This window comes from Lissotriton vulgaris, chromosome 9 (assembly GCF_964263255.1).
Source record: "Lissotriton vulgaris chromosome 9, aLisVul1.2, whole genome shotgun sequence".
NCBI lineage: Eukaryota > Metazoa > Chordata > Amphibia > Caudata > Salamandridae > Lissotriton > Lissotriton vulgaris.
In genome coordinates this window covers 1,192,408,166-1,192,434,971 of record NC_141697.1, presented here as the reverse complement: position 1 = coordinate 1,192,434,971, position 26,806 = coordinate 1,192,408,166, and the positions used below count along the sequence as shown (strand labels likewise).

Here is a 26,806-nt window from a genome sequence, read left to right as displayed (position 1 = left end):
GGACCGGGCCCCTCCGTGGTAGACCTGTTACGAAAAACACCGGCCGGCTCTGCACCTCCGGTAAACGCTCCCTCTCCCTCCGCCCACCACGCAACAAGCGGGACGCTGATTGCAGCGGCTCCCGCTCCTTCTGCCGCTCCTACAGGAGCAGATTTGCTGTCTACACTCCCTGCTCTTCGTGGGATAGCTGACCCGGCTGACTCGGCTGACGGAGCAGACACCTCTATGATCGTTACAGAAGCTGCAGAAGACGATCCTGCTGTATTGAAACAGGGCACGGTTCAGATACATGATCAGTTGAATGGCGGACTTGCGGACACGCCAGGGGAATCCAATGTAGCTGTATCACCAACAAATGCAACACTAACATTAAAAGTACCGGCAGGAGGGCTTGGATCTGCACAAGGAGGTCGGGGACAGATCCTGAAGGAAGGTAGGCCTGCACCATTAAAGCACCTAATACAGGCTATGCCCACTCTCCAAAATGCCAAATTTTCTAATACAACACTACCTCCAGTGCAGCCCCATATGAAAACGAATGCCCTACCTCCCGAAACTACCCCTTCCGGGCTAGTCAGTGAAAATACTAACTCTCTGCTACATATGAGCAATGTGCAGGCCCCAGTGTGTCCAATATATGATCTTAGGGAAGGGGGCATACCATCAGACACGGATAAGGAACCATCCGAGTTTTTCACCATCTCTGAGGGGGGTGCAGACCATGCATTGTCTCAAGAATTAGATACAGACTTGGACTCTCGCTCCGACTTTGATTCTGACCACCACACTGGCTCTAATGAGAGTTCACAAGATAGTGATTTCGAACTAGACCCTGTCATAGGTGAACCCAAAGATAGGAGACATACTGTGTTAAGGAAAAAAAAAAGTCATCATGGAGCTGAGGGTTTGCTCTGGGATTACTCCCCAGCAATGGTTTCTGACTCGCAGGCTGCCTTTCCCAATACTCACCTAGCAGATACCCCATTTCACGAGCAGCAAAATGCCACGCTAACATCTGTTATGGACACGGTGCTCCAGGCAATAGCCTCCCATAGAGAGCAGACCTCTAAGGATGGACGCAGGGCTCAACAAGCACTATTCAAGGTACAAGGCGTAGTGCGTAAACTCTCTAAATCAGTAGCAGCTTCTAATGCAAGAATGGTCGATATGGAGGATCGCATAGTCATTAACGAAGCTGAAGCAACTGTTGTTAAAGAACAAGTAGACGCACACGATGCAGAACTTAAAGACGTTAGGTGGAAACTGGAGGAAATGGAGAATCGAATGCGACGCAACAACCTTAGAATTCTAGGTATTCCGGAAAAAATTGAGGGCGATAACATACGCGTATTCGTGATTCAGCTTTTCAAGGAGACACTCCCAGAACTGTCCACCTGGAATTGGGAATTAGAGGTTCAACGCGTCCACAGAACACCATTTACAGTAAAGGCATCAACCTCGCAGAGCAAATACCCAAGGGCTATCTTAGTTTATTTCGGAAACTTTCTTCTCCGTCAAGCTATTGCTGAGAAAGTAAGACCGGACGCCCACCGCTCTAGAGGTGAAATATCATATTTTGTCAGACCCGATTTTTGCCACACTACAGTGGAGCGAAGGTGGCGGCTTCGTCAATTGATCAAACCCTTTCTGGAGAAAAAAACGCAGGTTTACCTGAATAATCCTGCCACACTCAAAGTCATCTATAAAGGACAGACTAAATTTTTCACCTCTGAAATAAAAGCTAAAGAATTCCTAGATAGTCTGAACTAAAAATATATCAACTCTTGATGGTATGATATTGGACCTTGTTGTGTAAGCTAGACAGAAACCTGATGGAATTAAACCAAATTCAACAAATTGATATATGGCGATTTAGAAATCTAAGCCGATTTGAAAATATTTAGATGTCAGGTGTAATAGTAGCTGCAGCAATATGTATATGGACTTGTCCAGATAAGAATTCTTAATGTTCAGTATATAAGGTCATATATATATATATATATACACAAAGTCCCGTTATCACTATATATAATTGTTTCTTATTAGTGTGCTCTTCACTCTTCACGCCTATTTCTCTTTAGCCCAATAAGGGATCACTGAAGATATAAGTTTGCTTTCCTATTTTGTGTATAGCACTGGCTAGAGATGTCTCTCCATCACAACAGACTCTTGTTAGAGTCTAAATGCCTCATTGGGTGGATTGGGGGAGGGGATGGGAGGGAAGGGAGGGGAGGGGGAGGGACGGGGGGGAAAAATGCAAAAAAAAAATGAGCAAATTCATTCGAAATGTGAAATACATGCAAAGACTGTATTTTGGTCAATACCTATTCCAAGGAAAGCAAAGTACTAGTATAAAACAAAAGGCTAGCTATTATTTATGTGTCCAAGATATTAAAACTAGGATAGGTTTACATCAGGCTCAATGGGGAGAGTGAGTCTATGTACATGGAACGTGGCAGGTCTTAATGATAGAAGCAAAAGAGCTCAATTATTTCAATTAACACGGCAGACTCCTGTGGATATATTTTGCCTGCAAGAAACACACATAGCAGCAGCTGACAAAGATTTAATTAAATTGCCTGGGTATAATCTCATGGTAGCCACATCCCAATCGTCCAAAACTGAGCCATCTCTTCTGATGTAGTTGTGTGCATCCATAGTCATTTTCTGAACTAATAATAACCATAACAATAATAATAAAATGACAAACTTGTTTTATACGGTTCTTTTTACTGCAGTTCTGCTGCTTTGTAATGCTATAAATAACAGATGAGATGTTACTACTGCCCAATTCACCTCATATATTTGGCAATTTAGTTGGTTTTTAAAATGCAATCTCTGTATCAGGTCATCCTGAGTGTGATGATGGTAGTCGGGAAACCTTGTTGATTGAATTTTAACCAGTGTGTATTCAATGATTGATGCTCTGGTAACAACACAGTGCATGGGTCCCATTAACATAGCTATGAAAAATGAAAGACGAGCTGCATAAGAAGATCCTACTTCACCTGGAGTGACTGCATAGGAGCATCCCAGTGGCCAGAAAGGCCACCATCTGTCTTCTACCTTCACCTCCATATCATTGCTCACACTCCAACCCACTTACAACGACTCACATCCACAGCTGTACAAGAAATGTACTTCCACACTACCCACCCTTCGCATCATCATGCATATCTACCAAAAATGATAAGCTGGTTTTCAAGGTCAAAAAGTGTTCAGGGCAGGAGGAAAACGTGTTAATTTATCCAAAGATATTTGAGAGCAAAATGTGTGCCTTTGTCAGAAACTCTTTCAGAGGGATGCAGGAGTACTGGGTCCAACCAGGGGGGCTTATGCCTCTTATTTCTGGTGTCCCAGGCACCACTTTCAGTGGATTCTGAGCATCTGGGCCGAGTACCCCTTCTGCAGCTGATTCTCAGGTTATGTCTGATCCATGCAGTCCAAGGCTCGTTCGAGAGGGAGGTGTGAATACCGGGGAGTGACTCAAAATGTGAGCAGCAGCCAGCAATAAATCATGGTCCAGCCAAATACTCACTTTTATGAAAAAAAAAGAGAATTATTTTAAGTTCTACTGCTACCAGCACTAAGGAGAAAAAAAACATACACACATAATTTGGCAGTCCTCCAATGAGTTCGGGATCTAGTGTTTCTTTGGCGGTTCCCTGTCCTTCTCACTCCTTACGTTATTGAGTGAGGGTGTTACCCATTTACTATTGGTAGCATCAAGGGTATTCCTTACTACCAGTCCGAGTCTCAAGAGTCCACTGCAACTCTAAACTAAAGCCAATGGTGTTCAATCGTTATCGTGCTAAATTAGCAGCAAATTCCCCAGGGACCAACAACCTGAAGCCAGTCCTACCCGCACTGGCAAGTGTGAACCATTCGGAATTCTTGAGTGAGCCCGGTCTGCGGGTGCTAGCAGCGGCTGCAGCCAAGTTTAAATGAGTTTGCCGAATGCGGCCCAGCCGGCTCCACTCAGTGGGTGCAATTCTGATTGAAGGCTCCTCCTGAGAGGTAAGTGTTCCTTCATCTCCTGATGGAGGGTCGCTACAACTATCCTGTCTTAGGGTCCCTCACCTGGGTGATGGGGCGCAAGTGCTCACACAGCTTCCTCACTTCTCCGGCTGGGGAAGTAGAACAAGCTGCAGTCCTTGTACTCCTGTGACCCCCTCGGTATATTGGGTCACCTCAACTCTCTATCAATGATCTTCGGCCCAATCAGCCCAGGGAAATTCTCCACGGCGGCCACTCCTTATATATAGGGATGCTGCCTCGCTACCGCACAGGGCTACTGCCATTACTGCACAGAAATCTTTTCTACAGCCGCCCCTCTGGGCATATGGGGTCACCACCTTGTTAGTAAGCATGGGCGAATTTTGCGAATCTCGCGTTCGCGAATTTTGTGGATTTGCGAACTCGCAATCCGCAAAATCCGCGAATTCTCGCGAATTTGCGGATTTTTTTTTGTGTTCGCGCGGGTTTCTGCCAGTTCGCGAGGGTTTTGTACAATTTCGCAAACGCGAACTTACCTGTCGGGTCGCAAGTTTTGCGAACTTGTTGTTTCTACGTGTCCAGCCTGTTTGGGACACTCTTCTTCATCACTGCCACTCTCTGTCACCACTGCCACTCTCTGACTACTCATGCCACCCTCTGGCCCACCCATGCCACCCTCTGTTTCATCACAGCACCCTCTGGTTGTCCAGTCAGTGTACATTATTGTGGCAAAGCAAAGCACACCTTCCCTGCCTCAAGTGACCTGAATTAATTTGGGGCTGATTAATGTGTCACAGAATATTTTTTTAGCTGGCACCTGCTTCCTTAGTGCTTCCTGATTAGTTATCTTTTGCACTTGCTAAGTGCTTTCATTGTTGCAAAATTAGTTACAACACCTGCCCTGCCCCAACTGACAATAATGAATTAGGGGCTGATTAATGGATTTGAATTTCCAGCCTGGCTCCTGCTTGTCTCCCTTAGCTGTAATTCAGGACCTTTGTGGCATATGTGTAACTATTCTGAGGTTCAGAGCAGGGTCACATAATAGTTGCAAGTAGGCAACTGAACTCTGGAGGGGCCCCTCAGGAAGCACTACAGGAAATGGCTACTAATGATGAGCCTGAACTTTTGAACCTGGTAAGTAGTTTCAGTTTTGCTAAGATCGTATTTCTGCAATTTAGCGCTTATTCGCGGGGCGCGAAGTTGTACTGGGAAGCCGCGAACTCACGCGAACAGTGCGAGCAAGCCATAAAATCCGCTGCTCGCGGATTTGCGGATTTTGCGGGAGATTCGCGAATCTCGCGGATTGCGAATTTACCGAAAATCCGCAAAATCCGCGAGCGAAACGGATTTTCCGCCCATACTTACCTGGCATACGGGGGTTGTGATGCTGTCCTGTGCATGGGCAATGGCCCAATCGGTGCAGCAGCTGCTTCCTCACATCTCATACAGGGAGACCACTTGACAGGGCTCTCCACTGGACCTCGCTCCCTCCAATGCTCTCCTTCTCTCACAGGGAACACTGGTCTTTAGAAGCAGGTTGACGCTGGTGCTCCAGGCTCCAGGGCAGGTGGTTTTGGATTAGCTGGGTGATGTCTCCTCATCCAGCAGGGAGACAAACAGGCCTTGTCCCACAGTCGTGGTCACACACAGAAGTCCTGCACACCTGCCCCTCTTCACACAACCCACCTGGCCACTTATCAGGTGAAAATCCTTGGGTCTCAAGCTCCCCTTCTTATAGTCCATTCCTGACACCAAATGTGATTTAGGGTCTAGGTATTTAAAGTTTTATTTTGGTGCTCTGCTTCTTATGAAGTGCCTACTCCTCTGTTCATCACTCCCTGTCTTGAAAAGCTGTCTGTTGCAGCAGGAGTTTCTCCAAAGCTGATAGTCACATAACACAGGAAATTGGAGAAGCTAGAGTTCAAACCTGGATGGCAGCCATAATGAAATGTGCATCAAATGGTTAGACCAGGGTCCCAGCCCTACTCTTTATGATTTTCTTATCAGCCCTGTATCCTTCCTGAGGTGTACCCAGGCCCCTTCCTTGTGACTTGTCACTGAATCAAAGAGCACCCTTTGAATTGTACAAGGGAAGTCTTGCTTCCCCCTCCCCTGTGTGTGTCCCGATTTGTACAAGGGAAGTCTTGCTTCCCCCTCCCTGTGTGTGTCCCACTGAGCTTACAGGAATACACAAATCCCCGGAGCCCTCCGTGTATTGTACCATCTATAGGCACACATACATCCAGTGAATGTAAACAGAATGCACACACTGCATGGTACTGTATCCTCCATGTACTGTATAACTTAGAGGCATGCATACATTCAGCATGTGCATTTAAACATACACAAACTGCCCAGCACTGCATCTTTTATGTACTTTAAAAAGTGAGTGACGTTGTAGGCCTCACCCCAGTGACACAGGTTAAAAAGGACCTGCTTGCTCCTACTGGTCACTATTGGGAATGCTGCCATGCCTGCGCTTGTGCAGCTTAACTCCTGGTGAAGGCAGTAACCTTCCATCCCTGTGAGGGAAAGCTTTAGGTGCCATTCTAGGTCCAACAAGACCACAATCTGTGAAACAGGCCTATTGTTATGGCCCACACTTGTTCCCTGTTTGCCTATGACAACATTAGGGATCCAGACATTAGTACAGTTGAGCACAAAGGGGCAGAGGTGCATGTCCGTTACCATGCAGTGGACTTTTTGGTCTCAACAGTCTCTTTAGGCCTGGATGGTGAAACCGTGACTCCCATCTTCCTGGATCTGTCAGCCGTCTTCGACCCTGTCTGCCCATGCACCCTACACACACGCCTCCACGACACTGGGATCCGAGAAAAGGCTCTGGAATGGACCACCTCCTTCCTCTCCGGCAGAACCCAGAGCGTCTGCCTCCCCCTTTCCATTCCAAAGCCACCAAGATCATCTGCGGCATGCCCCAGGTTTCATCCCTCAGCCCAACATTGTTCAACATCTACATGGCACCGCTCACCCACATCGCCCGACTGTACAACCTCAACATCATCTCCTGCGCCGACGACACCCAGCTGATACTCTCCCTCACCAAGGACTCCCTCACTGCCAAAACCAACCTCCACGAAGAAATGAAAGCTGTCGCAGAGTGGATGAAGAACAGCTGTCTGAAGCTGAGCTTGGACAAGACAGAAGTCCTCATCCTCGGCTCCACCCCCTTGGCCTGGGATGACTCCTGGTGGCCGACCCCACTGGGAACTATACCAAAACCCACCGACCACACACGCAACCTGGGGTTCATCCTCGTCTCTACTCTCTCCATGACAAAGCAGGTCAACGCTGTCTCGTCCTCCTGCTTCAACACTCTCCGCATGCTCCGAAAGATCTACAGGTGGATCCCCACCGAAACAAGAACAGCCACCAAGGCCCTCGTCAGCAGCAGGTTGGACTACGGAAACGCCCTATACGCAGGAGACTTGGCCAAACTCCTGAAACAACTTCAACGCATACAGAACGCCTCTGCACACTTGATCATCGACATCCCTCGCCGCAGCCACATCACCACCCACCTGAGTGACCTGCACTGGCTTCCCGTCATCAAGAGGATCACCTTCAAGCTCCTCACCCACGCACACAAGGGACTCCACAACACCGGAACAGCATACCTCAACAGACGACTAACCTTCTACACCCTCAACCGTCAGCTCCGCTCCGCCAACCTCGCTCTCGCAACCGTCCCCAGCATCCAAAGAGTGACCTCCGGCGGCAGATCGTTCTCCCACCTCGCCGCCAAGTCATGGAACACCCTTCCCATCCTCCTACGGCAGATCCAGGACCTGCTGACCTTCAGGAGACTACTCAAGACCTGGCTGTTCGAGCAGAAGCAGCATTCCCCACCCCAGCGCCTTGGGACCCTCACGGGTGAGTAGTGTGCTTTACAAATGTTCTAATTGATTGATTGATTGATTTAGAATTTGGCAAGTCATGTCTGATAACAAAAGATAATTAAACTAAAATGAAAGGCATCTTTAGGGCACATGAGTGGCAATAAGTGTTTTGGAGAAAGCAAAACTTAACATAGTATTTGAGGTCACAATATTTGTCTTTTTAATATGTTTATTTAAAAAAATACAGCAAGCTATTCTTTGAGGAATATAGGTATTGCTTTATAATGCAATTGATACATTTCCTTTATGTGGGAGAAAACCACCAGTTGAAGTGTTGAAATAGTTGGTACAGTTGCAAAATATATTTAAAGTTGATATTTGAATAATAATTTGTAGTATATTTGAGATACATATTGCTGATGTTATTTCCTTGGTATCAGTAGGCACTTGCTACTATAGCAGTTATTTACTTACTCATCTGGAGGTATTTTATCATCTGCACAGACATGATCATCATTACTGCCATCTAAAGCCAGAATCTGTAGATTTGGAGTAACCGTAAGGCAATGTCAGTTGTCCGAGCACTAATGCTCTATGCAACCTAAGGGGAAACATCCTTTACGACGCAACTTTTACCACGCAGTACCTTTACAACGCAGGTTTTTCAACGCAAGTCATTACAACGACTTGCGCTGGGGGGCGCTCTAGGATAGGTAATAGTTTAATTTACTATCCAACACCTTCCCTACTATCCACAGGGACTGGAGTTGGAATAGTAAATTAAACTATTCACTATCCATCACCCCCCAACGCAAGTCGTTGTAACGACTTGCGTTGAAAAACCTGCGTTGTAAAGGCATGCGTCGTAAAAGCAAGGGTTGTAACAACGTACATCCCTACCTAAGTGATGTCTCTGTTATTTGTATCTTGAATACCAATATAACTGGAGTGGTATATCTGCTGTCTAGGGCATGATATTGTGAAACTTTCCTTTTCCCATCCTCCCCTTTCCGCTTAGATTGAAGAATGGGCAGATTTGGAGGGTTAAGGAGAATGAAGATGATTCATACATTTTGAAATGTCACAGGAGAACATGTCAATTTCCATTCTCAAATTATTTTAACTGTTTATTATATTTTCATCACCAGCTGCTCACATTTTCAAGTATTTCCTCAAATATAGCCCCAAGTACTCTCGGGTAAGGTTAGGCTTGAATGTATTTCAATATTTCATGATAGCCCTTTGAAAGCTGCCAGTGCAATTTATGACTTTCAGTCAATATATTGATTGTGACCTGAAACACACCATTTGATACCTTTGCCACCAAATCTTTTTCAGGGAAACTGTTCAAATTGGTCTTGCATGGGGCAATTTGTGTAATGATTTGCATCTCACCACTTTGAAAGTTCACCATTCACCCTTGCTAGCATATCAATCCAAATGCTTCTACTGTAGTTCTGAAATAGCCGCTATACAGACAAGTGATGGCACACTATCAAAAACACCAGAGAACCACCATTACTTTACTACCAACATTATTCTCTTACATGGTCATCTATATATCTGGTCTAGATACTATCATGTTTGATGAGTTGGTCCATCGTTCCTCCGGACACCGCTGTCTCTTCCTGTTCATTCTGCTCAGCCACGCTCTTCAGAAGTGTGTTTTCTTTATTTTTAGATTGTATAACATTTAAATAAATAAATAAATAAAAAATAAATGTTTGTTTTCATACCCTTCTCAAGGGAAAAAGATTGAAACACGTGTTTCACCAAAAGGAAGATGTATTCCCAACTGTGCCTGCAAGTTATCTCTAATTTATCAATTGCATTAGCATTTTCTCCTGAAATTATCCCTTTGTTCTAAATATGGAATGGTTGCAGAGGTGTGATTAGGCAGCATGACTTAAATATAATTCTCCAATTTAGCCGAAGGTAGACCATTTAAACTCTGTGGGCACAATACTTGCTTGCAATGTTGCCGGAATTTATTCGGGAGAGGAAGTGATACAATGCTAAGACTTAAAATATGTAAGGCAATACATTTTTGTGGAATATAAATGCTTCCAATCCTGAAGTTAGTTATGCCTAAAATTTTAGTATTAAATGACTTTCAAACAAAGAACTGGTCAAAAACATGGTAGGGTGGCTAAATACACCTCCCTACTTCTCACGGTTTTAAATACTCCAGCTAATAGGGTTTACTTTGGAGCAGGAGGAACTCTGCAGACAACACATTTTAACACATTATGAAACTAAAAGTAACATGTTATCATACATAACCTGTTAGGGGTTGTAGATGGGACCCCTCACTACTAGATCAAAGATCAGTAATGCTCGCCCACTTCTACTCTTGGCTTGTTCCAGGAGGGCTGGCAGCTACTGCAGCTTGTAGATAATATGAAAATATATCATATACATCTAAGAGACAAGCTGAAGGGAATAACATGTTAAACATCAATCAGTTTAAGAGTAAGTGACAAATTAAAGAGTTGTGGTAGAAACTATCCAATCTAGGAAGTCTTCTGTCTCCTTTTTGGGAATTTTCCAAGCCTTAAAATTATCTGAAATATTGTTTGACTTAACCAGTCTGGAATTTTCAGGCACAGCTATGGATCACTTAAAAAGGGAAGATTTAAACTAGCAGTCGATCTACTAGGTGTCTACGAAGTTGTAAAACTATCCCACACTTTGTTGATAAAGATCTTCTAAATGTGCCCAACGTAATGAAAATGAGGAAATTTAGAAAAAGCTGATAAACTGGCTTAAGGAAGGTACTAGTAGAAGTATTTAGGAAATTGAAAAGAAATACATGTGTTGTGGTGTGAGACCTGCAGTTATGTTAACAGGGTTTTTACCTGCAACTCTGTACCTAGATCATATGTAAAACGCTCTGATATCCGCTTGGGTCACGTCTGTGCTATATAAAACTTTATATATATAAATAAATAAAATAAATAAATATAAATTGAGTATTTCTTTGAGTAACACTTTCACCTAAAAAAAAACCTCATAGTGGTCTGTAAGTTCCACCTTGAAACTAGTGTTAGTAAATTTCCAAGCATGCCAGGTAACCTTTTGGGTGATAATGGAAGTGTTGCAGGAAGGGTATGTATATGTGTTCTGATTAACTCCTTGCAATTGGGAAACACGTGTCTGGGCAACTTCTGCACTCTAAGAAAACCAATTATGCTAACCAATGTTGCCTTTTCATCAGAGATTGTATGAGCATATGGGAACTCTTCCCAGATATAACCATTATTCATGTTTTTCCAAATTGACTTATCTTTATGATTTTATTGCAGGTTGTCCTACTTTGGAAATGTTGAGGTGACCCTGACATAACATATTAAGAAAGATTGTGTAAAGAAAGGTAAGTTCAGATAATTTTCCGTTTAATTTTCAGGCAGCATAAGAGCAACCTAAAACAGTGACCAACACTTTATTTAAACAAGCATTTGCGCATTAGTTTAGGGACAAATGTCATCTTTCAAACAGCAACATTAATTTGATTTACCAAAATAGTCTATTTGTAAAGTCACATAATATTATGCTTCCTATGTAATTTTAAATACATTGACCTCATTACGTTGGGTGTTGCATCAATAGTTACTGTTTTTTACACCTTAATGATCAAGAGACATTTATTTTAGTGAGACAAGTCAGAGTTCAAGTTCTGCCTCTCTTCACAGGTTCAAGAGCAGCATGGGATTAGTTCCTATGATATCACCATTAGTGTGTCTGTAGGTACTCACCAGAAATGAAGAGTAGAGATATTATTACCCCTGTCATTATAAACACTGGGGAGGAATGCAAGGAATGGAATTCGATCAAGCAGCCCCAGGAAAGGAATTTGGAGTAGGGCTGGAAAGGGAGTGTTAATGGAAATGAGCCACACCAGAGGGTGGGGTTAGCCAGCTCTTACTCTAAAGGAGAGAAAATCTCCATCTTGAATTTTAAGGTGCAGTGCTTTGTGGGACAAGAATATGCCACACTTTGGAGGAAGCTGTCATGCTTTTGGGTGGCACCCTGGATCTCATTGGACATGGGTGCCCCCCTGTTTGTCGTCCCAGGTAATTAAATGCATATGGGAGAGCTGCATAGCAACTTGAATTTGCTTCCTAAAACTACAAGAAGACGCACAGCGACATGAGGGAGATTCAGGTGATTTAGCGCTCAAGACGCGGTACACAAAATATTATGGTGTGTTATATCAGTGCTGTGCTACAAGAGAAGGGATGTCATCTCTGCATTCCTGATAAAAAGGTAAATTGACTGAAATCAAGTCCCCTACCACACACAGCCTTGTATAAACACAAATAAAGTCAACCCATCATCTCAGCGTTTCTCAGTGTTTCAGTTTATTCTTCTGCCAGCCAACACGTGTTTTGTCAACGGGTGTGTTACCCTGCAACTTCCTCGGCCTGGAAAATTAAATTAAAGCCTTACTTACATGATTATCCAATGCCCACAAATCAACATTTAATATGCATAGTGTGCTATCCAACCGATCCCCAGAAAACCAGTGGTTTAGGTTTTCAACATTTAAGGCACAAGATCACCTTAATCCTTACCAATAGGGTATTTCAGTATATAACTTGCCAAGCGCTTCCCTAGCACTTATTTCCTGATTGCCACTGCACCCAATGTATAGAAATTATATTATTTGTGTGGTAAGCTGAGTACAGTGTTACAGCAGTGATGAACTATATCCAGTCTATCATAAACCATGCATTTATAACATGCCAGTCATTCCTGTGTTTCTTGCAAATCTCAGTGAAAACCAGTGTGGGCACAAAATTTGCCAATTAAACAAAGTACCTCTAACCCGTAGTCTTGTTCTGAAAATTTATAACAAGGAATCTTATAATTTGTTGTCACATAAAACACAATCATTCCTATTCATTATAATGTCACCTACCTCATATTGGCCTGGTAGGTCATGTATACAATGAATTTCCAATTTATCTGTGTAATGTAGCAATGTAATTCCGCCTATAAAATATTATCAACTCGTCTTCTGTACCTGTCAAACATACATCCAGAACAAGCTAAGTTCAGGTCCTGTCTTGCAGCAACAAAACCTATATTTACAATTATCAAAAACTTAACCACTTGGCTGCTATGATTCTTCTGGTACTTCAATGTAATTTCCATTGAAATCAATGGAAACTCCATGACGAGTTACCCTTGTCATTAGCGGCGAAGAGGTTAAATCAATACGTATCTCTATGTTCACCCAACTATCAAATCATACCTGTGTACGGGCCACAGATCACCACCTGTAAGTTGGCTGCACCTGGTAATAAAATATACAGGGTGCAGTTTAGCAACAAGCCCATCATTCTAATCCAATTACCTGTCTTTAGTTGTAACTAATGGTTCAACCCCATTATACCTACTCCGATGTTCTGGTCATGTATGGTAATGGTACCCCCCTTTGTTCAGTACCATTTGGTTTACACATGTACGGGTCTGTCTGGGCACTGGTTTCCCAGTCTGAACATCCGTTCCACGTTCATGACAGGTGCCATATTATATTAACTGGTACGCTAATATAAGTTCTCATGTGTGTGTTTGTGAGAGAAGAAGTTCCAAAAGTTTGGAACAACTTTTGGAAAAAAGCTCCATACGTGGACTGACTCGATATCAAGAGTCAAGCCGATTATCTTCAACCACGACCTGTCATGTCCCAAGTGGGCTCTATATGTTTTTAAGCACTAGACAGTGGTTAATCTTTAAAAACAAAATCATATTATATCTCCAGTTCCCTATATTGGATTTTTGTAGTTCTGGTGTGATTCTAAAGATACTTATTTAATTTAATGGTGTTCTTAAATGCTTTACATCCGTCTCTTAAGTTAAGCCTGCCTGCTTGCAGCCAGCTACAGCGGGTTCAGCCAGGGCCTAATGTTTTGAGACCTTGGCTGGACCTAATATTGCGTTGAAGGCTTTAATTACTAGTGGTAGGTGCATACTTACACCTACTAATAATCCAGCACAATTTAGTACACTGAGGGGCATATGTAGGAAGCCATTTGCGATTCGTAAACGCCGGAATTCGCAGAATTCCAGCGTTTGCGAATCGCAAACAGAATTTTCCTTATTTTGCTCAAGCATTTAAGGAATCGCAATTTTGCGATTCCTTAAATGCTATGTAGGGGTGCCTTTTAAGTAGCGATTTTGGCTTAAGGAATCGCGAAATACCACCTACTGCAGGTAGATGGTATTTTGCGATTTTCTATCAAAATGCATTTGTAAAAAAATCAAAGTGCCTTAGGGCATGTATGTGAGCCACATGTACTTACACGCACATTCCAGGGGTGTAACAAGTGTCCTTTGGACACCCTGCACCCTTGGATTTGCTATTCTCAAATTGCGATTTTCTCATAGAAAATCGCAATTTGAGAATGTATCCCTATTCATTCCTATGGGCCTCTTGGCCCATAGGAATGAATGGGACACTCATTCCTTAATTGTGATTTGCAATTTGCTAATCACAATTAAGGAATTTTAGAGATTCGCAAAAAAAATTGCGATTTATTACCTACATTCCATTTTGCAATTCTCAAATATCGATTCCTTAAAAATCGCTATTTGAGAATCGCGGAATGTAAATTACCTACATATGCCCCATAGTTACAACTATACTGCTGATATTTTCCACTTCAGTCTTTTGGTAATTTATATTTTTTCACTTTGCATTATATGCATGTAAATTTCATATTTTGGTTCTTAATATTTGTATGAAAAAACTATTGTAGCACCATATTTTTTGTGGGCAATATTATTTTATGAGAGCCATAACAAATTCTGGTATTCATCCTAAAATGCCTATGCAGCATTTGGATGCACTGATAACACTGTCGGGCAGGGGGTATTCTTGAAATGCACTCCAGGATCAAGAGATGTAATCAAAGATTTAATTTTATAAGCATGAAGTTAAGTCTCTCATGTAGTAAATAAGTCGTCCATAGGCAGTGATGCTGAAAAAACCTTGGGAGCAGGAGTGCTGGCAAATAACTTCTCCCCATTAAAGGTACAGGAGGTAGTGACTCTTTCAAGTTTCTCCTGCACCTCTGGTTCTTGTGTTGCTGTTCACATGTGTTTAAATCACAGACACTTAGGTCATCATTACAAATAGGCCAAATATTAATCAGATATCACAACCGTGATGATCTCGCAGTAAAAACCCTATCATATATGTTAATGTCCTCCTGAAGGGAAACAGCTATTTCAACGTGTATTTTACCACGCAATACCATACCATACCATACCATAGACGACGCTGGAAGCCGGAGAGAGGAACCACGAGGAGGGTGAGGTAAGGGGGATTGCGCTGGGGTGGGGTTACTTTTGTTGTGTTTAGGATAGTGTCGAAGTAGTGTTGGAATGTTTCTGTTGTGTAGTGTTGTGTTTTAGGGTAGTGTCAGGGGGGGGGGTCGTGCAGGGTAGTGTTTTAGTGTAGGGAGCGGACTCGGGGTAGGGGCTGGGGGTAGTGCTTTAAGGTTTAGGGTAGTGTTGTAGTGTTTGTGTAGTGTAGGGTAGTGTTTTACGGTTTAGGGTAGTGTTGTAGTGTTTGTGTAGTGTGGTGTAGAGTTTTAGGGTTTAGGGTGTTGTAACGTATCTAGGGCTCTAGTGTAATTTTCCCGATTCATGCCCTTATATAGGCATAAGAATCATAACTGCGGGGAATGAGATTTTGATACCTTTTCTGATCACTTAGATACCTATCTCATTCATCTATTTTGGATCGATTATTTTCTGTCATTGAGTAAAAGACAAACCCCGCATAGGTTAAATAAACCCCATAAACTGACGCAACTCTGAAGAACCACTTACGACTGATGAAGTTTAAAAAGTTTAATATAAAATCAGAATAAGTTGCATATACAATCCTCTCAGGATAAGATTCAACAAGTATACAGGAACTAAAAGGAACATAAATTCCCTAAAGAACCTCAGTCTACAAAAGAACACAATTAATATCAATTCCAGAATCAACAGATTAAAAAGCATAGACACAAAGTGGTTCCGTTGCGTCATCTACAAAAAGAATAAACAAGTTAATTCTGTCCCTACTCTATACTAGGTGACATCCCTACTTCGCAAGTTCCTTACCTAAAAAAGGTGTCAGCAGTTTGACTTCCAAAGAAGTTCAAACTCTCTTAGCCTCTAATGGTAACTTATGTCGAGAAACAGTACCCTCTCTCTGCCTACCCATCCGCTCTCTAAGGGTCCTCGGCCTACTGCTCTCTTGCGCTCTGCTCTTTCTCTCTCTGACTCCTCAGGCCATCTGCGCATAACTTCTCCCCGGGGTGCTGTCCCTAAATACACAATCACAGTATGGGTGGAACGCCCCTTGACGCCCACCACGTACACATTTACACATGATGTAATTTCTGTTTTTTTCCATAGCTTCATCTCTTCGCGTCGTCCGTTAAGTTGACCTTGCTTCTTAGGCACCATCTTCGTCTTCTTGCTGGGGACTTCATTGACATTCCAGTTGACACTTTCAGAGCAAAGTCTATCACCTCAACAGAACTCTATTCTTTACGATTGTTTTCGTAACCTCGTTTGGTCCTGTGAACGGTCATTTCTAAACAAGACCCAAATTCCAAGCGTCTCTTATCTCACTTAGGCCATAAACTTCGTCCAACATTGTCACCTTAAATCTAGCAAGACCTTTGACTCTTGTCTCGCACATTCAGATCAAGGCTATCCCCTGTTCCTGTGAGCCCACTAAATTACATGCAGCGGACTACACTCTTGCGAACTCTTGGTCAGTTAGGTTAAAATCACACATGACCAAACTTTTCTAACATTCCTACAACTCTTCTACACAGTATAACCTTTAACACACATTTATATATAATCGATTTTAGCAAATCAGTGATCATACTTGAATCCATGTTACATAAAATACAACGTTTATATTCTCGTGCTTACATAGTGTTATACGTGCTCTGCACATTTCTTTGCTTTACATTTTCGCCGTTTTCTCCGTTTAATAATTACACACGTCCATGAATTCTGGTTTTGCACGTTCTGCTGTTCTTAAGCATTTCTATACATTTCTATATTAGCCCACTATGTATTCGGGCCTTTCTAATTCTAATACTCTTTATAGAGTAGATACAGATACATTTCCTATTACATTGATTACATCGGCTAACTTTACGCTACAAGTGTTAACTTCACGTTATAGATTCTACGTTTGCGTTATGTGCTTGTGAATATGGTACAGATATATTTTTCATTCAAATTGCTCTCTCTCAGTTCCCCCCTTTGATGACCTCTAGGAGTCATCACTAAATGCAATTTGAATAACACCTTACACAGAACTAGTTACAAGATTCCCTCTTTTTATCGTTTCAAGAGCTCTTAAACTTTTGTACTGTTGGTCTTGTAAAGCAGCTAATCTCCTTTCTTGCTCTCTCATGGACCTTTGTAACCGGTTCGACCTATACCATTTATACAGTTTCACTAATCCCAACAATGTAATTATGCAAATCAATATTATCAATACAGGTTTTAATATGTACCACACAACGCTTTTACCAAGGTTGGCAAACCAACTTCCAACCTTTCCTACTCCATGACCTACTTTCTCCCAAACATTTACTTTTGTTAAATCTTCGATTTCTTTATGTATCTCTGTAATGTTTTGTATGACTTTCTCAAGTGGTTTTGAATTATCTGGAATGTAAGTACAGCATTCTTGGACCTTCAAAGCCTTGCAGACTCCGCCCTCTTTTGCTAGCAGGACATCTAAAGCAAGACGGTTCTGAAGAACCATTGCCCTAATCGACTGCATCTCTCCTTCTACTAGCATCAATGATCTTGCAGTACTTGCAGACAATCTATCTACAACTGTAGCTAATCTCCTGATCTTAACATCGTTAAGTATTAAACCTAAAATAGGAAACATTGCTCCAAATATGTCTCCAACTACTTCAGCATCTCCTATTTCCCTTTTCGTTCTTGTCGAAGCCTTTCCTTCTATGATCGCTAAATCCTTTGCATGATATATTTTGGGGAAGACAATTGCCAAGTAACACGAACCATACCAATTGTCAGGCAGTTTTACATAGGCATTTCTTCCACATACAAAATATATATTAGGAATCGCTTGCATCCCTTTCATAAAATCTTTCGTATAGTACTCTAACCTAAAAGCATGTTCGCAATTTACTTCACCTACAAATACACTCTCATAATACGTCTTGCTTCGAGTTAAACATAACTTTCCTTTCTGCGTTCTATCCAAAGCTATTGGACCATTGCTACCCTTCTTCTTGTGTGCTTTTTCTTCTTAGGTCCAGTCTGTTTTCCACTGTCCTGACATTTTTAGAATCTTCTGCCTTCTGTACCGGTCATCTACTTGTCCTATGAACTTTTTCTCAACTTCTGACACTTTGCAAGTCAGATTATTTCTGCGTGCATATGAAGTATCTAATGTATCCCAAGGAAGAAAGAATTTTGTTAATCTGTCTTCCTTTTTATAATAGTCCCACTTATTCATTTGTTTATAATTCGGGACTTCAGGCAGTACCGAATCATAATTTGAAAAGTAGTACTCGAACCCTTCTCTACCATAAAATATACTGAGCAATAAACTACATGTTATCCCATATGTCAGTGGGAGATGATGATATCTGATGCCTTCGTCTACGGAAGCCGGCAATTGCATACACACATAACAATCTTTGGCCTCCATGGCATCAATATACTCATATAATAGCTTGGCATATGCGTTTGACCTAAAATTTCCCTGCGACTCGTCTACGTGTAACCTACGAGCTTCATTTGCCAGTAACGTCTTTTCACGGATGACATTGCTCTCCTCCTTCTTCCCAACAAGAGCAGGTTTCAAAGTCGTTACAGGCTTTACATCTGTGGTTTCTTTTTCACTTGCATGTCCTACCATGTACGATGTGGTAACTACTGTAATAATGAGAAAAATTACTACCGCTATTAGTGTACCTATTATGCATTTGGCTTTTCGGTTTGGGTTGCCATTCTCCATGTTATCAAAACAGCGTAGCTCTTTCCTTCTCGAAGAAAAGTTTTCTTTTCAATTCTTTGGTTTGCTTTATTTGCTTTCTCAGTCTGTGAAGCGCTCTTAATCAACAAAAGTCTCTTTTCACAACAATGTCTTTGTATCTTCAGCATTAGACAACCCTAACCCTTCTCCGTCCTCTAAATGTAATCCCTAATTTTTCTCTTCTTTCCACTCGGCGCTAGGTTATCTTCTTCTTTATAGCTTAAACACAAAAGTCTTTATGCATCTACAATGATTCTCGTACCTGCAGCTCTAATAACATGTTCCAATAATTCTAAACAAATGACTTTTTCTTCTTGTTCTGGTATTTGATGACCAAAAGTCGGAAACTCTAATCGATTCAGTACTAGATCTTTGATCCGACTCAGGTAAGGGGGTATGGGAAGTGTGAAAGTCAGTAACCCCTCAGTCTCGATTCCAGGCGTCAACATCCATATCTCCACTGCCACAAATGGATCGAGATTGATCACTTTCACTTCTTTCACTCTCCCAGATTTCTGTCCCCAAGACATCTGCTAGATAAGTCCACTCTGGGGTGGCGTACCTTCTGCAGGGCACACGTACCCTTCTTGATCTTCTCGGACTCTCAGATCCTGAATCCGTAGTTTCTTCGTCTGGCTCTGAATCTTCGGAGATCGGGACAAGGGTGCTCTCTGGATTTGCTCTCAAGGTTGACTTTCTCCTTCTTTCCGGCCAACTAGCTTCTCCATTCCTTGTCCTCCTGCTCCTTGTTCTTGGACTCGTCTCTTGATCACTTGCAGCTTGTTCGGTATCTGACTCGAACTCCCAGCTACTTTCCTCTTCTGAGACGACTTCGGTCCCACTGGTGTCCTGACCGTTGTCGGCCTGCTCCGACACAGGCTCAGCCTCTTCAATCACCTCTACAGCTTGGCTTTCCCTCTCTGTGGCTTCTCCGCTTTCCGCTGGATTCTCATCCGAGAGAGGAGCTGTTTCTTCCAGAGGTGCTGGAACTCTTCGGGTGTGTGAGGCGTGTATCCAGTTGGGCAAGCCTCCACACTTTACTGCAGTGTTCGTAACTAGTATGACTTGGAACGGTCCTCGCCAACGCACGTCTAGACAGTTCTTCCTGACATGCTTCTTCACCAGGACCCAGTCCCCCGGACACAAGTCATGGCACAAGTCTTGTGCTGATGGAACCTCTGCAGCCTGGACCTGGAGGGACACAGAATGAATGGCATCAGATAGTCCCTTGCAGTAGTCCAAGATCAAATCGTCTGTGATGTTCAACAACGCTGCAGTCGGAACCGATGGCAATCTCATAGCTCTTCCCATTAGCACCTCGTGTGGAGAGAAACCTGTTCTTCTATATTGTGTGCTACGTATGCTCATAAGAACCAATGGAAGTGCATCAGGCCAACTCAGAGATGTCGATGAACAAACTTTGGCAAGTCTGGATTTAATTATGCTGTTGATTTGCTCTACAATCCCCGAAGCTTCTGGTCGATAACTACAGTGGAGCTTCTGGTCAATACTCAAGGCTGAACATAGCATCTTCACTATTTCGCTGTTGAAATGAGTTCCTCTGTCCGATTCCAAAGAGGATGGCACCCCGAACCTCGGTATCAACTCTCTAAGCAACAATTTTGCTACTGTAAGTGTATCGCACCTTCGTGTCGGGTAAGCTTCAACCCATCTGGAAAATATACAGACAATCACTAAGACATATCTGAGTCGATTGCACTTGGGCATTTCAATAAAATCCAGCTGCATTCTATTGAAAGGCCCCCCAGACCTCCCTATATGACTCAAAGTAACTGGTGTTCTCTTTCCTACGTTTAGTTGCTGACAGATCGCACAACGCTGACATACTGCTTCTGCCACTACTCTAAATTTCGGATTAAACCACGTTTGTCTGAATACTCTCACCATAGCATCTCTACCTATGTGTGCTGATCCATGCAATTTCCTTGCCATTGGACTAACAAGTTCGTTTGGTAAAACTGCTCTCCCATCTGCAGAAATCCAAAAATTCATTTCACTTTTAGTACATCCAGCTGTTTCCCAGCCCTTTTTCTCATCATCTGGTGCATTTTCCTGAACACACTTTAGTTCGTCCCACGTATCTACAGTGTCTAACAACATAGTCAACTCAGTTCTTTCCTGTATTCCCCCCACTTCTACATTGGTGTGAGAATATCCCTGTTCTGCACAATAACGTGCTACTTCATCGGCATATCTGTTACCTTGCGACACAAAGTCGGTATTCTTCGTGTGCGCGGCGCATTTGACAACCGCTATGGCTTTCGGACCTTGTAATACCTCTAACAATAATCTCACGAATTCTCCATTCCTAATAGGAGAACCCGAAGAGGTCATGTAACCTCTTTGAGACCATAACTGCCCGTAATCGTGAACTACCCCGAAACCATACTGGCTATCGGTGTATATGGTGACTCGAATTTTGTTACCTGCTAAACAGGCACGGGTCAAAGCAATAATTTCAGCTACCTGAGCGGAATGTACTCCTTCCAGGCAGGCGGCTTCCACAACTCTGGTAATTGTACAAACTGCATATGCTGCTCTCAGCTGACCGATATCGTCTCTTACGCATGAACCATCAACAAAGAATATTTCATCGGGGTCAGTCAATGGCTCATCTACGATATCTGGTCTCGGTTTGGTGCATAGTTCAGTCACATCAAGGCAGTCATGATCTGTACAAATTTCATCATCAATCTCATTTGGAAGTGGCATCAAAGTAGCAGGATTCAAGACAGAGCATCTCTTTAGGGTCACATTCTCAGCAGCCAATATGACTTGCTCGTAGCGTGTGAGCCTACTATTTGTCAAATGCTGAGTCTTAGTCCTGGTCATTAACAATTCCACAGAATGCGGTACGTACACCACTAACTGATGTCCCATTACCACACTTTCACATCTTTCAATGCTGACACCCGTTGCAGCTACGGATTTGAGACATCCGGGCAACGCTGCGGCTACTGGATCTAATGTAGCCGAAAAGTAAGCAACTGGCCTACGCGCGTTCCCGTGTATCTGGGCCAAAACTGCTAAAGCACAACCTTCTCTTTCGCAGCAGTAAAGCAAGAATGGTTTTTCGTAATCAGGCATTCCTAAAGCCGGGGCACGACACAAGTCCTCCCTCAGCTGCAAAAATGCCATCAAACAATCTTTGTCCCATGGTACCGGATCACTTACTCCTTTGTGCGTCAGTTGTAGTAACGGTTTTGCCTTCAGTGAAAAGTTGGCTATCCACTGCCGACAATAACCAACCATGCCTAGAAACATCCTGACTTCTCTTTGTGTTTTAGGCGCGTTCATTTTCATGATCGCCTCTATTCTGTCTGGAGACACCTTCCGTTTTCCCTTTTCAATCCTATGGCCCAAGTATTGCACTTCGGTCAGACAATACTGCAATTTACTTGGAGACACCTTGTGTCCGTTCTCGGCCAAGTGATTTAACAAGGTGATGGTGTCTACCTTGCAAGCTTCCTCAGTTTCTGACGCCACTAGGAGGTCGTCTATGTACTGGACTAGAACCGAGTTCTTGGGCAGTACTAGACTTTCAAGATTTTTCTTCAACAGCTGGTTAAAAATCGATGGGCTTTCTGTATACCCCTGGGGAATACGACACCATGTTAAAACGTGATTTTCCAGCTTAAAAGCGAACAAATACTGGCTCTCCTCATCTAAAGGAATCGAAAAGAAAGCCTGGCACAAGTCTATCACTGTGAACCATTCAGCTTGGAACGGTATCTGAAACAATATCACTGATGGATTCGGTACCACTGGACAACATGAAACAACGATATTATTAATCTTTCGAAGGTCCTGCACTATTCTGTATTTTCCACTAGGCTTCTGCAAACCCATAATCGGGGAGTTACATGGACTTCCCACGATCTCCTTCAGTATTCCCTGTTTAATCATGGATTCGATCACAGGCTTTATTCCTGCAATCGTCTACGGTGTCAACTTGTATTGTGGTGTTCTTGGATACTCAGCATTGGGTTTTACCATGATCTTTACCGGTTCTACCCCTTTGATCAGTCCTATTTCTTCTCCAGTAAAATCCCACACCTCAGCTGACACTGTCTCCTTCAAGTCCTGTGGAAGCTCCTCCACCGTTAGGGTAGGATATAGTTCCACGCATCCCTGCGAGTTTACAACCTTAAAATCAGCATCATCATCGTTAGTCTGCACTTCTACTCCTTCAGGTGTGCAATATATGGTGCAATTTAGTTTACACAACAGATCTCTTCCTAACAGACACACAGGGCTAGAATCACAAATCACAAACTGATGTTCATCGCTGTACTTCCCTATCTTCACTGACACTGGTTCAGTCAGAGGATTCGTCATTCTCCTGTTTGCGACTCCTACCACCTGAATCGTCTCCCCCGACATTGGCAAACCTGGGACTACCGCCGATCTCAAAGTGGATCGAGTGGCCCCCGTATCTACCAAAAAGGTCGTAGGACATCCAGCCACCTCAGCTTCTACGTAGGGTCCTCTCTGGTCTACCTCCAGGGCTGCTCCTAGAGTACAGTCCTCTTCCCTGTTCACTCGTTGCCCCGTAAGAGGATCAACGTAGTAGCATTCTTCTCCTCCTACGAACAGTGGCTGCTGTCTATAGGTTTTTCCTCCATTTGTAATGCGAGGCGGTTGAGGGAACGGGGCTCGAGGAGTCTCAGTCCCCCCTTTGATAAACTTTCCCTTCGGGACTGCTGTTCCCTTTACCATGCTGGTTTGAACCTCATCCTCCTCCTGTTCTAATTCCCCCGTCTCGACATTATAGGGACACTCGCGTCTCCAATGTCCCACCTCGTTACACTGATGGCACCTCGTTGTCTTTTTCAGTGTCGCGATATCTACCCTTGGTCTCGGTCTTTCTTCCTCATCTCTGCTTTGATTATTCTGTTTCTTTCCTGGCGTTCCTGTTCCCTGTTGCCGCTGTCCACCCTTTCCGGCTGATTGCATCTGCACCAACATCAGCTTTTTCTTAAGTTTCTTTGCTTTTGAATCTATCTCATCGCTACAGTACCTTGCATACCTCAGAATCTCATCTAAAGGTTTGTTCTGCCAACAAATCAAATGCTGTTGAATCATCAAGCTTATGTCTGGCCTCAATCCTAGGACAAACTTCGACACAAACTGTCCTATGTCTTTGGGGTCCATCACATCCAACCCACTGTACTGTTTGAATGCTTTCAGCAATCTCTCATAGAACTCGTGAACGATCTCTTTAGGCTCCTGAGTTGTTCGATCTATCTTAACCCAGTCTATGTCTTGCACCGGCACTTTCTCTTTTAACCATGCAATTACTCTTTCGTACTTTTCCATAACTCTCTCTGATGGACCATTCGTCTGGGCATCCCTCGCGGGTTCACAAATGGGCCATTCAACACTAAGTTTGCATGCCGTCCACAAATCTCCGGGTACTACGATATCAAACAGAGTGTTCAAATCGATCCACAGTACCTTAGAGATCTTCACAAACCTCTCTACCTGCTTATACCACTCAACGGGGTTCTCCCTGAGCTTTGGAAAGGAATTGGTAAATGCCGCTAAATCCCCCCTACTCCAGGGTACATGCACGTAGCTTCCGTTCGCGATTTCTCGCAAAGGGAAAGCTTCCATTCGCATTATCTCTCCATCTTGGGACCTCGCAAGTGTACTCCTTCTGACGGATCCCCTCTTAGACCATCTTTCCTCCCATTTATCCAAATCCCTCCATACTCTGATACTCAGGATCAGTTCCTTTATGTGTACTTTCAGCCCAATCGTCCTACGCTCATCTAGATCTTGATCCGTGCAATTTAGCCTATGGTTGCCCTGTAAAGCCTTAGTTCGTGACATGTCTATCATATACCTGTCTGCCAATTCAGATAATTTTTCATGAACTGACCTCGCTTTCCGAGTAACATCCTTAGACATAAACAGTATTTCATCATGATCATACAGCTCTATCCTTTCCATTGGCAATGTGCCGTCTATGATTTCATCCAAGTCTGATTTTAAACTCATTACGTCGAGCCGTTTTGCTTTTATCTCAGCTTTCAGTACCTCACTCCTAGGCTGTTCGTTTACATCCCTCTCACCCCCACTACGCGCCCTACGTCTCGGTGTAGGTGAGTTATGAGGCGTCCTTCTTGCTTCTCTTTGTTCCCACCTCTCTAGATCCCAAGCTCTCCCATCCTCCCTTGGGGTATGGTGGAACAATGATCTATCCCCCATTACTGCGTTCTGTCTTTTCGGCTCGGTCCCTCTAGATGCAAGATAGGATCCTCCATTCGGTTCTATATCACTGCAACTCCCTTGCTGTCTGGTGTCACTCAATAAACGATAAGGTCCTTCACGATCCTCCATGTTCCCGCGATCCCGTCCGTGATCACTGGATGTATGGCGAGACCTTTCGCGACTCTCTACATTCTCGTGACTCCAGTGTCGCACGTTTTCTCCCGGGGCATGGTGAGTGCACCTGAAACTATCTCGGTACTCCTGTGTCTTTCGTTCTCCCTCACTAAGGATGAGACGAGGCACTCCCCCACACCCTGCATTCACACATTTGTTTATTGCCACTGATGGTATGGCAAGTATCTCCCTTGCTTCCTTGACTCCCTCCCTCCCACTCCGGGCTGCTTTCGCCAGCTCCGCAGTGAGAGAGGATCCTGTTATCCTGATCTCTCCATTCTGCTTCTGTTTCTAACTTTTTATTCTGAGTCTCTTCGGCAGCATCCCATTCTTTCAAATACTCCCTTAATTCCTTAAAGGTTTTCGGTTTCGGTCCCCTCAGATCCATCTGTCCTCTCTCCCTCTGTTCTGTCCAGGGACCCGTTGCTGAATCCAATGGGGTACTCCGACTCTTTGGTCCTAGCAACTGCCTTTGGGAATTGATCGTATTATTCCTACTTTCCATCTCTGCCCTTTCCCTGTCCCATCGTGCCTGTTCCTCCTGCTGGACTCCCTCTGGGTTGTAGATTGACACTATAGGACCTATGGTAACAGGTACTTGTAGAGCATCTGGCAATTGATACGACCTTGCATGCTGCGTCTCTGGCACCTTCTGGACCACGAATCTTCCTACTACTCTCTGTACGGGACTAGATTGAGGTACTTCCTCACCTTTCTTGGGATCCCACTCTGTTACTGGGAGCGGTTTATATTCCCCCCATCTAGCTCCGTCCCCTTGCTGTAGTTCGGGACTTTCGGCTTCTCTGCTGTACGGAGGTGGTCTATCTAACAGTAGCCTCTCTATCAGATCCTCATCTGGCTCGCTATCCTCATCTTCCTCTAGGGGTTTCTTTTCTCCCGTAGTCTCTAGCATTGTGAACAGTTTGTCTGCTTCTATCTTCTGCACCCTCCACTTTTTAGCTTCATCGTCCCATTTAGCATCCTGCACTGCTTTTACCGATCGTCTCACTCTTTCTTGGCGTCTATTCAAGCTCTTTTCGTGTGCCGTTCTAAACCATGCACTAAGGGCTTCGAACTGTGTTGGCCTCGGTAGAGGTCTCGTTGCGAGCATTACCGCTTTCAGTTGATTCAATACTTCTAGCTTAAACGTCCCGTATCTCGGGAACGTCAGTTCCTTATTCCCTTCTGTTAGCTTATTCCACTCGGAGATCCATAGTATTGAGTGTAAGCCTACATTCACTGCCATATGGTAAGCTGGTGTGCCTTCTGGTGGAGCTTCTTCTCCTGCATACAAGTTTCCTCTATCTCTCCTAAAGATCGCCCTTAAACGTTTAAAACACTTCATTTTCAAGAATCTACGATTTTCCTTAATTCTCTTCCTTATTTACGTCCTGATGACAAACCACCAATCCCTACGCGGCTCTCGCTGACCAGCCTATTCCAGCGCGACTCTACGCTGACCGACCAATCTCAGCGCAGCTCTACGCTGACG

At 43.6% G+C, this 26,806-nt stretch overlaps 1 protein-coding gene across 1 annotated transcript in view; it reads left to right on the top strand.

The window, feature by feature from the left end:
* SLC6A6 (solute carrier family 6 member 6) overlaps positions 1-26,806 on the top strand; it is a 291,079-nt gene that overhangs the window by 67,389 nt on the left and 196,884 nt on the right. Inside the window, exon 2 of the mRNA XM_086939260.1 lies at positions 11,162-11,229. The gene's annotated coding sequence lies outside the window, so the exon portion shown is untranslated. The remainder of the gene's footprint in view (positions 1-11,161; positions 11,230-26,806) is intronic.